The sequence below is a fragment of the Mytilus trossulus genome, chromosome 4, assembly GCF_036588685.1.
Source record: "Mytilus trossulus isolate FHL-02 chromosome 4, PNRI_Mtr1.1.1.hap1, whole genome shotgun sequence".
Classification (NCBI taxonomy): Eukaryota; Metazoa; Mollusca; class Bivalvia; order Mytilida; family Mytilidae; genus Mytilus; species Mytilus trossulus.
In genome coordinates, this window is record NC_086376.1 from 83125248 (window position 1) to 83138362 (window position 13115).

General features: G+C 31.1%; 1 long non-coding RNA gene across 1 annotated transcript; it reads left to right on the forward strand.

Annotated features, from left to right (window-relative positions):
* The first annotated feature begins 3495 nt into the window (after positions 1 to 3495).
* LOC134716142 (uncharacterized) lies at positions 3496 to 6478 on the forward strand. The gene is made up of 3 exons (XR_010106832.1): positions 3496 to 3619; positions 4817 to 4888; positions 6394 to 6478. It is a non-coding gene; the product is annotated as an uncharacterized LOC134716142 (long non-coding RNA).
* The last annotated feature ends 6637 nt before the right edge of the window (positions 6479 to 13115 follow it).

Below are 13115 nucleotides of genomic sequence, written 5' to 3' on the forward strand. Positions count from 1 at the left end.
CAAATCCATCAAGGGTAAACTTTATTAGGAGGAGTTGGAACTCTTTAATTTCTCTATTCTACACACGTTCAATTAAGATGGTAAATTTAGTTACCGAAGCACTGGCCACTTAATAATTGAATTGTATCTAAGATTTCCATTTTTTAGAAAGTTTAATGAACTGGTGATTTCAATCATCTAATCGCACATTGGGAATAGCAGTGTACGTGAAGGAAATAACGGAGCCATCCGAAAAAGTGTGAAGATTTTGATTGAAGAATCAAACTTTTGCTGAAACCAATTCGACTGAAACTACCATATTGAATAAGGTGCATCCCAATGTTTTCGAAGGGTAAAAGTCAATATTTTAGAAAGACATTTAGCTGATTAACCATCTAGGCGAGCAGGCTATATATTGTTCTTTAAAGAAATAATGTGAGAAGTTGAGGTGTTTAATGTGCCCTCAAGTGATAGAACATAAGCTCAGCAATATCTCAGGTCTACCAGTTGATGTGTTTCTGATATCTAATAAATAATAGCTCATGGCTAATTTAGGTGTCGAAGATGATACTTCAAAATGTTCTACATCTAGTGTCCTTGTTAGACAATTTATATGAAGGTAAATGATGTTTTATTAATACGAACATTTGTTACAAACAAATCTTCGTAATGAATCTTATGCCTTTGATTAGGTTTTAAAATTAAAATAATTTGCGAACATTTCTTTTTAATCTTTTAAATTATGTTGTTATACGGCAAATAAATTGGATATTTGCCAAAATATCTTTATCTACGCTGTTTAAAAGGGTATTGATCGCGTGTTCAGTGTAATGGCCTGTATGGTACATGTATTTGATTATTATATAGTTCTTTCGACCGATTTTTTTAAGAACATTTGTCTGCGGAAACATTTCATCACAGTATGCATCATTTTGACGATAACGAAATATTCGACATATTAACCCTTAGTACACATTTCCCTGTTTCGAGTAAGTCTTATCATTTCAAAATTTATGTTATCTTAATAGCCTTTGTTGTTTGCTTTAGTGAATGAAATAATCATTAAATTCTTGACATACTTGTCAAACTTAAAAAACGTGATCTCTCACCAAAAGTGTCCATATGGGTCAATATCCCTAATGCGTCTCAAACTGAGGAAAATACAAGTTGGATGTAAACCAAATAGCTCTGTATAGTGATATCGGACATGTTTCTGGCATGTCTTATATCAGTACACAGAGATAATCACATATGTTGTCAAATGTTCGGGTTATGACGTGAACCTTTTTTTCCGTAATTTAGCATACCCCAAATATCCTTTCGTGATGCGGGTCCTTTAACACAAAAAGTTCTTTGAAGATTTAATACTTTGAATACACCCAATAGATCCTTAGTTTTTTAAAAAAATATTGTATGTTACTTTACCTTTGTAATTAACACAAGTAGTTCATGTGAATGTCTCAGCTTCGAAACCAGCCATTATGCATATCCAAGTTTACGATATGGACTGAGCTACAGTAGAAAACGTTACCATTACTGCCTAAGGAGAAACAGTTGGGCAAAATGTCCCATATTATGTTACTGAACTCTCACTGGTCACTGATGAGTCTTTTGTAGACGAAACGAGCGTCTGGCGTATTAATATAAAATTTCAATTCTGGTATCTTTAATATTATTTTTACCTTAACATGTCTAGTTGATGCGGGACGTCGAAACGCCGTGTCCTAATCATTAATGTATACACCTGTTCATATTTCCAAAACGCCCGAAAGTCTCCCTCTTAATTAAAAAGTGCTTCTGATCAAAATTGTTGTTTGAAATCAAACTCGGTGTAGATTATCACAGGGGCCTTTTACTTCAGTAAACAAAAACACCGTTTGTGCAATGGTTTATTCCAATGGTTGCTTGAAAGCATATGTTGTCATTTGTATAAAAGGGGACATATACATACCAAGTTATATCTTCAACTCCTTCAAAAAATTTTGATGATTATATTTAAACACACATATATATTATTTTTAAAAGATTAATGACGGCTCCAAGTTTGTACAACGGACGGTGAGGTTAGGTAACAAATTGGAAAATCTCTAGCTTGCATCATTTCCTACGTATCAGTTACGTTCGGTACCGTTAGTGTTTTCATTCATCAGGATTAAATATAAAAAATCGAATTGCATGTAAGTAAACACTATCGTAGATCATTTAGTTAATACATACGTCCATCAATCAAACTGGCATTACGCTAGTATTAACTGGGGGGATGTGGATACAATTAATTCGGAATATTGATTTGCGTTTCTGTGTTGTTGTTTTTTTACGATAGAAAATAAAATACATTTGATTTTTCTCTTGTATATCATACATTTGTAATTTCGAATCATTAAAATACTGTCTATGGACGACTTTCTGAAAGATGTTGTGAACTGTTGCGTTAGTTTCTCATCAGATAAAAAAAAGAAAATTTGTCATATACTTTTAGAAAATTGCACTGAATATCTTGATGACTATTTAACTTATGGCTGTATCACAGGTGGGTGATCTAAAGCTGGTAACACAAAGGGCGGTCCATTTAGCAAAATTTCAGAATCAGCAGCTGGGATATCTATAGTCTGCATAAGATAAAGTAAATTTCGTTCCGGTTTTGTGATGGTGCTTCAATAATTCATCGTGTTGACATGACGAAACTTTGTATGAAGAGTTCATTTGAAAATGAATAAAACTAACAGTAAACAAAGTTCTATTTATTAGGGTGGTAGAGGATGTTTCTTAATTTTTCAAATTCATATTAGCTTGTTTTTCAAGGCAAAGTGTGTCTTTTTATATTTTGATGTTACACTATTGTTTCCGATAAGGGATATGGTTGGATACCATTAAAACCCGCTATAATTGTTAATGGCTAACTTTTTTAAATTGTGACTTGAATGGAAAGTTGTCTCATTGACACTCATAGTGCATCTGCTTATAGCTTTAAGTGACAGGTAAATACATGGAGTTTTACGGCTAAACTTACACATGCTCCAATTAGCATAATAGTAGAAGGAACGGACGACTTGATTTGTATGTTCGCAGTACACATATATGTTAATTCATTAGACGAATTTATTTTCCATCTAATATTATTTTCAAATATTGTAAATGTGCATGAACTGGCAGTCTTTATTTATAAAATATTTGAAAATAATTTAAGTGAAACTAAACTTGTATTCCTAGTATTTCTAAATAGCAATAAGTATCATGTAAGTAATTTCGGTTATATCTGGAATTCAAATAAAAAGATTTATCTACTTTTTTGTCTTTGTAATCAAATTCCTTCATTGTGTATTATGTCTTTTATTTATTTTTTCAATCTTAATCATCATCAAATAAATTAAAATTTAAATAAGAATTATAATGTGTAATTACATTAATAATTTTGTGAACCATCAATACAGTGGTAGGCGAGATAACCCGACCTTTAACAACATGGTGAACTTATATTTATACTAGCAAATCATCAATTTGTTTATTGGATATATAGTTTATGTCACGGACCAATGAAATAATGTTAATTTAAACGTGAAAGTTGTTTAATAATTTTACTGATCGGTCATACAGAAGTAATGGAAATAAAATTTGTTAAATGGGTGTTTGTGCACAACAGGTAGGTAAACAAAATCTCTTTTTATTGATATAAAGTACGGAAAAGAATTTAGATTATTTAAGTATAAAAAAAAATCATAATCATTTTATTTTCATCAGTAAATGCTTCAAATAGCTTTTCTCTTTTAAATAGAAGAAGGAAAACCCAATATGATTTGTAAAATAACCAACTGTATCTATTTTGAATTCACCATAATTGTAACAGTATTGATGTCTTTTGGTATTGACAAAAATAGGTATATACTAAGGCTATATTATAGTTGCATAAAATATAATTTAATGAAACCTCAGCTTTATGTTTCAAAAGGTAAAATGTAACCCTTAGCTATATACGGCAAAATGTTTAGTAATTGGTGGTCCCCAAACTTTATGTGGCCTTTTTTTTAACGTTTTATTTTTTAAATCAAGCGTCTTTTGTAGATGAAACGCGCATCTGGCGCAAATATTTTTTTTAATCCTGGTATCTATGATGAGTTTATGTAACAGAGTTAGTTCTGTTTTACTCCATCATGTTAAAAATATTTTCAAAAAAGTTTATAACAGATCACACTTTATCTACTTGTATATATTATAACATTACAAAGTATTACTACACTTAGTAGATTTTATTCAAACAACTTTGTACTTGATGAATCGCATACAGACAGGAAACACTTAAAATTAATGTAATAAAATTTTTTAAATTCGTGGTAATATGTTACTCACTCTTTGCTTTTATTTTTGTTTTTATATATATATTCTTTTTGCTTTTATTCTTGTTTTTATATTCTATTCTTAACTATAAACATTAGATTCTATTATTAAATATATAATCCTACTAAAATTTAAGATTTCCAAGTATTCCTGTCTGTTCTGCTGTGACCCTTGTCAGGAAGCTTTTCTTTTTAAAAAGGAAGGAAGTGGTTTTCTAGCTGTGGAAAATAACAGGAAAATGTTTTAACAAAGAATAAGCGGCTCTTGTTGGCAAAACTGGCCCAACTTCCGAATCTATTGATATTCCTTTTAATTTATAGACATTGACGATTATAAACATGTGTAAAGCCATAAATAATAAATAAAATAATATATATAAGTTTTTATGTATTATGTTTCAAAAGTTTTCAACTCTCTATTTTCGATGCTATTTAAAACGAAAAATAATGTTTGTATTTATGAAAATGATCGGATTATGACTAATGCATAAACAACTATTTTTCAGGCACTTGTACAGCAATCAGATGAGAACGTTAAATGCAAATTTATACCAAGGTTTGACTTCTCTTCAAGACTTGTAAGTAAATCAAATTAAAAAAAATTATCTCCTTTCATGTTTTGCTTGTCCTTAAATCGTAATCTTTACAACGTTTTACGTTTTACCAAGAAATACTTGTATTTCATTTATAAATTAATCTTCTGTTTAAGGTATGCCATAACTGTCATTAATGAATGAATAAAAATACATATATAATTTCGAGCAAATAGACAAGATTTTTTTAATTGTACGAATTAAGTCAATACACATGATTCATTGTTTGAAAAATTAGCGAGAAAGACCTGGCTTTTTTTAATTGCAATCAGGTCTTCAAAAAGGAAAATAATATTATCAATTTGCTGATATACACCCTATGTATGTAAGTAATTAATAACATTAACGGTACCAATTGTTCTGCACTAGATGCGCATTTAAAAAAATCCATGTCTCTTCAATGATGCTCGAGGCCAAAATAAATGAAAATCTAAAGCCACTCATCTACATTTTCAACTATAACTTGCAAATAGGGGTCAGTTAATGACACAACTTAAGGATAGCATAGATGATTTTTAATTTTATACTCAGAATTTTCATACTGGACATTTCATATATTGCCTATTTGATACAATATTTCAGAGTTTGCGTTTCCTATTGCTTGTATAATGATTTTGGTGACTGTTCGTTCTGCTTACATAGAAGTTATTGAACCAAGGGTTCAAAGTGATAAAGTTGACATTATCACTTTGGAGGTTTTACGATCGTCGATGAACCGGTTCATAGATGGTACAATTGTGTCGGATATGATACGAATATGTTCTTAATGTCATAACCACTATCTTGTCATGTTTTTTTTTCTTCGATTGTGACATTACGTTATGATACATCACCGAAATTTAACTAACAATGAGCATCACCAGTGATGCGTATTGAGCAATTATTGCCTTCTCTACTGGATTATCTGTGATCATCCCCGAGTTTAAGTAATGCACAGTCTTTAATTTTGTTTCTAGTGTTGTATAGATTATTCGGCAGTGTTTCGTGTTATGTTGTCATGGCTTTGCCAGGTCTCTTCGACTTTCGGGTTTAGAATGTTCATGTGGTATCTTCCTCCTCTTTGTCACATGTTTCATTGTGGAATACAGGTATACTTTATATTTGTAGGTACGACAACTTGTATCAAAGGTTATAAACATCATGTTAAGACTTCTTTTGATATATTTCTTCAATTTATTTTCAAAGTCAGATGATACCGGAGAAATTCAGATTTTTCAAAATATCAAAACCAAACAGAGAACTCAATTGCAAACTTTAAAAAAATCTTGAAAAGAAAAACCATGAGATGGTATCTGAGCGTCACTGAAGAGTCTTATGTAGACGAAACGCGCGTCTGGCGTATAAAATTATAATCCTGGTACTTTTGATAACTATATACCGCTAATAAATACAGTCACACATGAGTAAGAATTTTTAATCAAAAAGCTAAATAAATTTTATGAATATCACCAATGAAATGCAGAAATGATTTTCAAAAACATTATGTTCAGGAACTTGAACAGAAAACTGATCACCATTGTTGCAAATTTTTTCCAATGGTCGACGGCTCTTGGAATCTTGTAAGTAAATTTGTTCACAATTGTTTCCTTGAATAATGTGCATGTTTTCTTAATCTGTTTCTTTTTTATTTATTCTTAAATTTTATGAAAGGGAAATGAAAATGAGAGTTGGAAAACATTTATGGGAATGTTATTTTGAAAAAAGTTTCTAAAGTTTCCTAGAAATAATAAAATATTCCTTATTATTATCATGAACTTTCACGTTAAATTGTATCATTTCTAAGAAAAATAAGACTGCTTTGAATCTTGAAAAACCATTGTTTATATATTTTGTCGTCCGATTATTTTGGATGGTTCCTATATACGGCAACTGAGATAACAAGATGAGTGAAAACCTGGTTGTTATTATTTTGACACCAAACCTCCTTAAAGGGATATATCATAATCAATTAGACACTATATCATCTTTGAAGTAAACAAAGAAAACAATGCCAGCGGACCAATCAAAATGATTTTTTTTATGTAATGCAAATTAAATGCAAATTACTCGCAGTTACACTACATTTATCTCAAAAGATTTTCTATTTTTACTATATAATATTATTTGAGCTAAAGAAGAAGGTGGAATGAGGACTTTTTTGCCCTTTATTTTAACATTTGTTGGATGTATTCACACAAAGTGGAAATATTTAGGTATTAAAGAAATAAATTATTATATTGAATTTTCTTTGCCAGGAAACGCAGAGTTAGTCGTAAAGATGTCACTAAAACCAAAGGAAAAGCTACCTATAGTTGATGGCGGTGAATTCTAGAGAAAACATGTATAACATTACCAAGCAACATGTACTAAAATAATTCAATGTTTTAACTTCCATTGTAAATGTTTGTGTATTCTGTATTAGTGAGTGAATGATATTAAATGTTTTAGAAATAAAATGTACAGTATCGTTGATATGAGTTCTAGGAATCTTTATTTTTAAATGTGTAATTGATATTTGATTTCTGTGATAATCTAATTGAGAAGTTATAGCCTTCGCTTAATTTTCTGAGTCTGTATTACAACTATATTAGAATATATTGCTTCGTTAACACTCCCGCCTTCAGACGTAGTAAATGTGTTTCATAGTTTAAGGATGGTGTTTTTAGTATTGTTTAAAGCATTTATTTTAGTACTGTTTCAGTCATTATTGTTATGACATTTTCGATATTCAGATGCAGTTCAATACGTATACACAAGATGAGTGCAAAATTATATCGATGTTTGTCCTCTAGGTTTCCCATTAATGTACCCGTTTCCTTAATGAAGTTTCGGCATAAACCTAATCAAATTGTAGCAGTGATCGCCGTGAAGAAGAAGCTAGGAAAAGCAAATACACTTTACTTATAATATAAGTGTATTCATATAGTATACAGGAGGCTTCAAGCCACACTTAATTCCCTTAAGGTTTGTTCGTGGTCTTGGAATATAGTTCCCAACTATTGGGTCATGCTTCCAACGTATTCTGTCTACTGTTTTCTGTGAAATGTTCACTATTTAAGGGGTCATATCAGTTGCATATATATTGAAATAAGTAAAACATTTGGCAAAAATGTATTGTTGAAAGTGAAAGTAGTCATTTCGCCAAAATGAAAGAAGGGAAGAAATTAGCCGTAGTCGTCATTTATTCAAGGTTCAAATTTTACCATTTGCTGTATAATCGGGCCCTCAAACGAGAAAGCACTGATTGATTGTCCAAGAGGCATTTTTCATTAGAATAAAAATGGTCTTTAAGCAGTTACATTTATTTCATGTTTGAAGCAGTTCAATTTTTTAAATTTAATATGACTTATAACCAAAAAAAATGCAATGTAGCAAAAAGGAAGAATAATTGTGGTATGAGACAAGAAACGCGAAAATAATGGTATTAAGCAGAAAGAAAATAAATAATGGACTTTGGTAAAACAAAATAAGGGGAAAGGGCTTTTAAACTTTTTCTTAAATTCTTCAGACAAATCTTCTGACATAAATTTTTCCTATTACAGGTTACAAGCTGTATATGCCCGCAATTTTGCGGGTCTGTTCTAGTATATTTAACGTGATAGGAGCCAAATTTAATGTTGTCGTCATTAATACATCGAGCTTGTGGTTAAATATGGTCACTATCAAAATGTTTTCCTTATTTCAATTACTCAATATCCTTTGCGATTAAACTAGCTCCAGACCTCAATTAGTTACTTATATTGTTGATGGTTCACAACTATATTGTTTCCTTGAAAAGTGTGCATGTTTTCTTAAAGTGATCTTTTTAGCTCACCTGGCCCAAAGAGCAAAGCGAGCTTTTCTCATCACTTTGCGTCCGTCGTCCGTCGTCGTCGTCGTCGTCGTCGTCGTCGTCGTCGTTGTCTGTTAACTTACAAAAATTTCCTCCTCTGAAACTACTGGGTCAAATTTAACAAAACTTGGCCAAAATCATGGGGTATCTTGTTTAAAAAATATGTCCGGTGACCTGGCTAACAAACCAAGATGGCCGCCACGGCTTAAAATAGAACATAGGGGCAAATGTATATTTTGGCTTATAACTCTGAAACCAAAGCATTTAGAGCAAATGACATGAGGTAAAATTGTTAATCAAGTAAAGATCTATCTGACCTGAAATTTTCAGATTAATCGGACAATGGGTTGTTGGGTTGCTGCCTTGTTATCTTGAAAATTATTATAGATAGAGATACACTGTAAACAACAGTAATGATTAGCAAAGTAAGATCTACAAATAAGTCAACATTATCAAAATGGTCAGTTGACCCCTCAAGGAGTAATTGCCCTTAATAGTATTTTTTTACCAATTTTTCATAAATTTTTGTAATCTTTTTCAAAAATCTTCTCCTCTAAAACAATTGGACCAAATTTAACAAAACTTAGCTACAATCATTATTAGGGTATCTTGTTTTAAAAAAAAATGTGTGCGGTGACTCAGCCAACCAAACAAGATGGCCGCCGTAGCTAAAAATAGAACATAGGGGTGAATGTAGATTTTGGCTTATAACTCTGAAACCAAAGCATTTAAAGCAAATCTTACTATGTTCTGAGTTAACTTGTTTATCTAGTAAATATCTTTCTTCCCTGAAATTTTTAGTCGAATCGGACAACTGGTTGTTGGGTTGCTGTTCCCCAATTGGTAATTTTTAAAGAAATTTATCCGTTTTTAGTTTTATTTCGCAAATTACTTTTTAAAAATTGTACCGGAGTCTCTAATGTTAGCTTAAACTGTTTTTGTTTTGTATAAATTTCAAGATGGTGATAGTTCTATAATTAGATTAGACATGATTCATTTTACATCGCGATCATACTGATAAAGGATATCTGTTATTCAAGATATCTAACATTTGTTCATTGTATTGTTATTTTTGGTGATATTGTTCCCTTTTAGACTGATAGATATAATTCGTCTAAACATCAGCCAAGCAATGTCAGATCTGTTAATTTGTTTTCGCAAATACAATGTATTTTGTTCTTTCTTTGCTGGGATACTGAGATATCGTGACATCAAATCGCCTGCATTGTAGCTTAATAAATTATGTTTAAGGGAAACTACCTACATGTTACGGGGCGCCGAATGGGACTCTTGTGGTTTTGTACTCAAAATTCAATTTTGTACGGACAAAAGTGACTTTTGTTCAACAAAAATGAGTTCAGTTTAACAAAATTTGTATCCTTCTACAAATTTAAAATTTTGTCATACAAAATTATCTATCAGCGGACAAAAGTCACTTTTGTCATGACAAAATTCATTTTTGTTACACAGACTTGACTTTTGTTACCTATTTTGAAAATTGGGCGACAAAAGTCAATTTTGCATTCAAATTAGTTTAGTTTGGTTTCTGTGATTTAATTTGCATACAAAATCGACTTTTGTTACACAAAATTGACTTTTGTGAGACAAAATTGTCTTTTGTGAGACAAAATTGACTTTTGTGAGACAAAATTGACTTTTGTGAGACAAAATTGACTTTTGTGAGACAAAATTGACTTTTGTGAGACAAAATTGACTTTTGTGAGACAAAATTGACATGTAGATACTAGTATTTATAGATTTACATATTTTTAATTTTTCAGGGGTCAAGGTGAAGGAGGAAGAAAAGAAGTCTTTCGAAAGTGGTTTGGTAATATTGGGGAATTGAGATCTCTATTTCCAGAGGCTACAATACTGGTTTTGAGTGAAACTTGCACAGTCAAAATGTACATCCGCCAAAAAGTTATGAAACTTTTGCAATTAACTGGTGATACAAAAGAAATAAATATGTTGCCCAACAAATCTAACATCAAACTTGTGTTCTCAAAAATTAAAAATTAAATCGAGATGGGTATGACATGGTTTGTAGGTGCCTTAGAGGAAAAGTAAAGAGGTTTTCCAAGAACTATATTAGGATTGACATTGCAAAAAATTAACTTTCTTTTCAAGTAGTCACATATGAACCATGAAAATGAGGCTAAAGTCATTAGTCATATGACGGGTGGAAAGTTAGTAACATAGGACATCTATATACAAAGTATGAAGCATCAAGCCTACCTTTAATAATTATAAGTTCAAGTTACATGTATCGCCATTGCGCATCACTATCCCTAAGTTTTGCTTTCTGCTGAAGAAGACTCCGACCAGACAAAAAATAAAATTTGGTCCAAGTTGAAACCCTATGTTTGCATATATAGTTCATAATTATGTGCTTTTCATTTATTGTTGTGATCAAACGTCTTTCCTGTTTGATTTGTTATACACAGATTTTTGGACCCTTTACCAGTTTGATGTGAGGCAACTTGACGAAGTGACCTATGATTGTTGACTTTAACTAAATGGTGTCTTTGATCAAGAGATGTTTTATTTGTAATCATACCACATCTTCCATTCACTAAATTAACAAAAAGACTTTAACCTTGTTGTGGTAAGCAGGCCGTACAAAAGAACAAGTAAACACACCAAAGGCACATAGACTACATAAATGTCTGCCATTGTACAAGTGAGCTGAACCCCAAAAAATATATCAAATGCATTTTATAATCAGAAACTAATAAAGCAATAACACTGACATGATATTATTATTGGATTTAAATCTTCCAGTTGATCATTGTTAAAGGTAGTATTGTTAACTTTTTATGGTCATAGCATGAATGTACTAGTATTGTTACCTATTCATGGTCTCTTTTGGGTAATTGTCCTATTAACAATCATATCTATAATACGGCATGTTTGGATATTTCAAGACTCATTTACTTATAACCAGAGAGCATGCATTGTTCATTCTTTGCTGAAAATTCATAAGAAAACATCTAATGCAAATTCAGGACAATCATTTAATGAATTCATTAGAAGTGGTCACTGTAAAAACAGAACAAATATGTTTTCTGTTTGAACAAATTATATCATGCATTGAAGAAGATTTTAACTAAGTTCAAATGTGTGTGTTACGAAGGTACGGAAGTCTATAAGGGCCATTCAAAAATTATATGTCGTTATTACGACATCGCTATGTCGTAATTTCGACATAACATGTCGTTATAACGACATCGCTATGTCGTAATTTCCACATTACATGTCGTGATAACGACATCACTACGTTGTAATAACGACATCACTATATATAAAAGAATATGTATTATGATTGGCAAGAAACTAAAATACACAGAAATTAACAACTATAGGTCATCATAATGCCCCCAATATTTCAAAAAGCCTCCACATAATCAGCTATAAAAGAGGGAGGAAAGATACCAGAGGGAGAGTCCCCGAAATGCTGTGTGGCAGACAGTGTTATTAATTGTTAGCTCCCTTTGGTAAAACTCCAAATTTCATATTTAATATGTATTGCATGTCAAATAATTTACATGAAGGTTAATAAGTACTATATATTTTTAGCTCACCTGGCCCTTTATTAAACCAGATTGTTGGGTTGCTGCCCTTGAATTTGTAATTTTAGGGAAATTTTGCTGTTTTTGGTTATTATCTTGAATATTATTATAGATAGAGATAAACTGTAAACAGCAATAATGTTCAGCAAAGTAAGATTTACAAATAAGTCAACATGACCAAAATGGTCAGTTGACCCCTTTAGGAGTTATTGTCCTTTTAAGTCAATTTTTAACCATTTTTCATAAATTTTATATATCTTTTACAAAAATCCTTTCCTCTGAACCTGCTGGGCTAAATTTATCCAAACTTGGCCCCAATCATCTTTGCCAAAATATAAAAGAAAATACTACATGTAGGACTTTAAATTTGAGATTTATAAAAACTGCATATTCTAAGTTATTCTATGTAATTTAAAACCACGTTTTTGTTTTGTTAAAATGAACGAAAATATTTGTTTGCATTGTTCATTTAAGAACGTTAGATGCAGATTTATTCCAAGGTTTGACTGCTCATCAATACTTGTAAGTAAAGGTGTAAATTAGACATACGAATTTTTACTACTGTGATTTCACTTAATTTTATTGGATTGAAAGAAACTTTTCTTTTTATCGATATTTGTTTTCTTGGTATTGTGAAATCTTTAGAATATATGTAACATTTGAATTGGAGTTTGCCTATACCCACAAAATCCACAAATATTAATTATCCCACAGTAAGGAACAGTAAGTCTTACTTAGAATCTTCTATCTGGTTTCATGAATCTGAGTATACCGTATGTATGCAAGTCAACAAATGGTTGAAATACTGTTTAGCCATTGTTGGGCAAAGCAT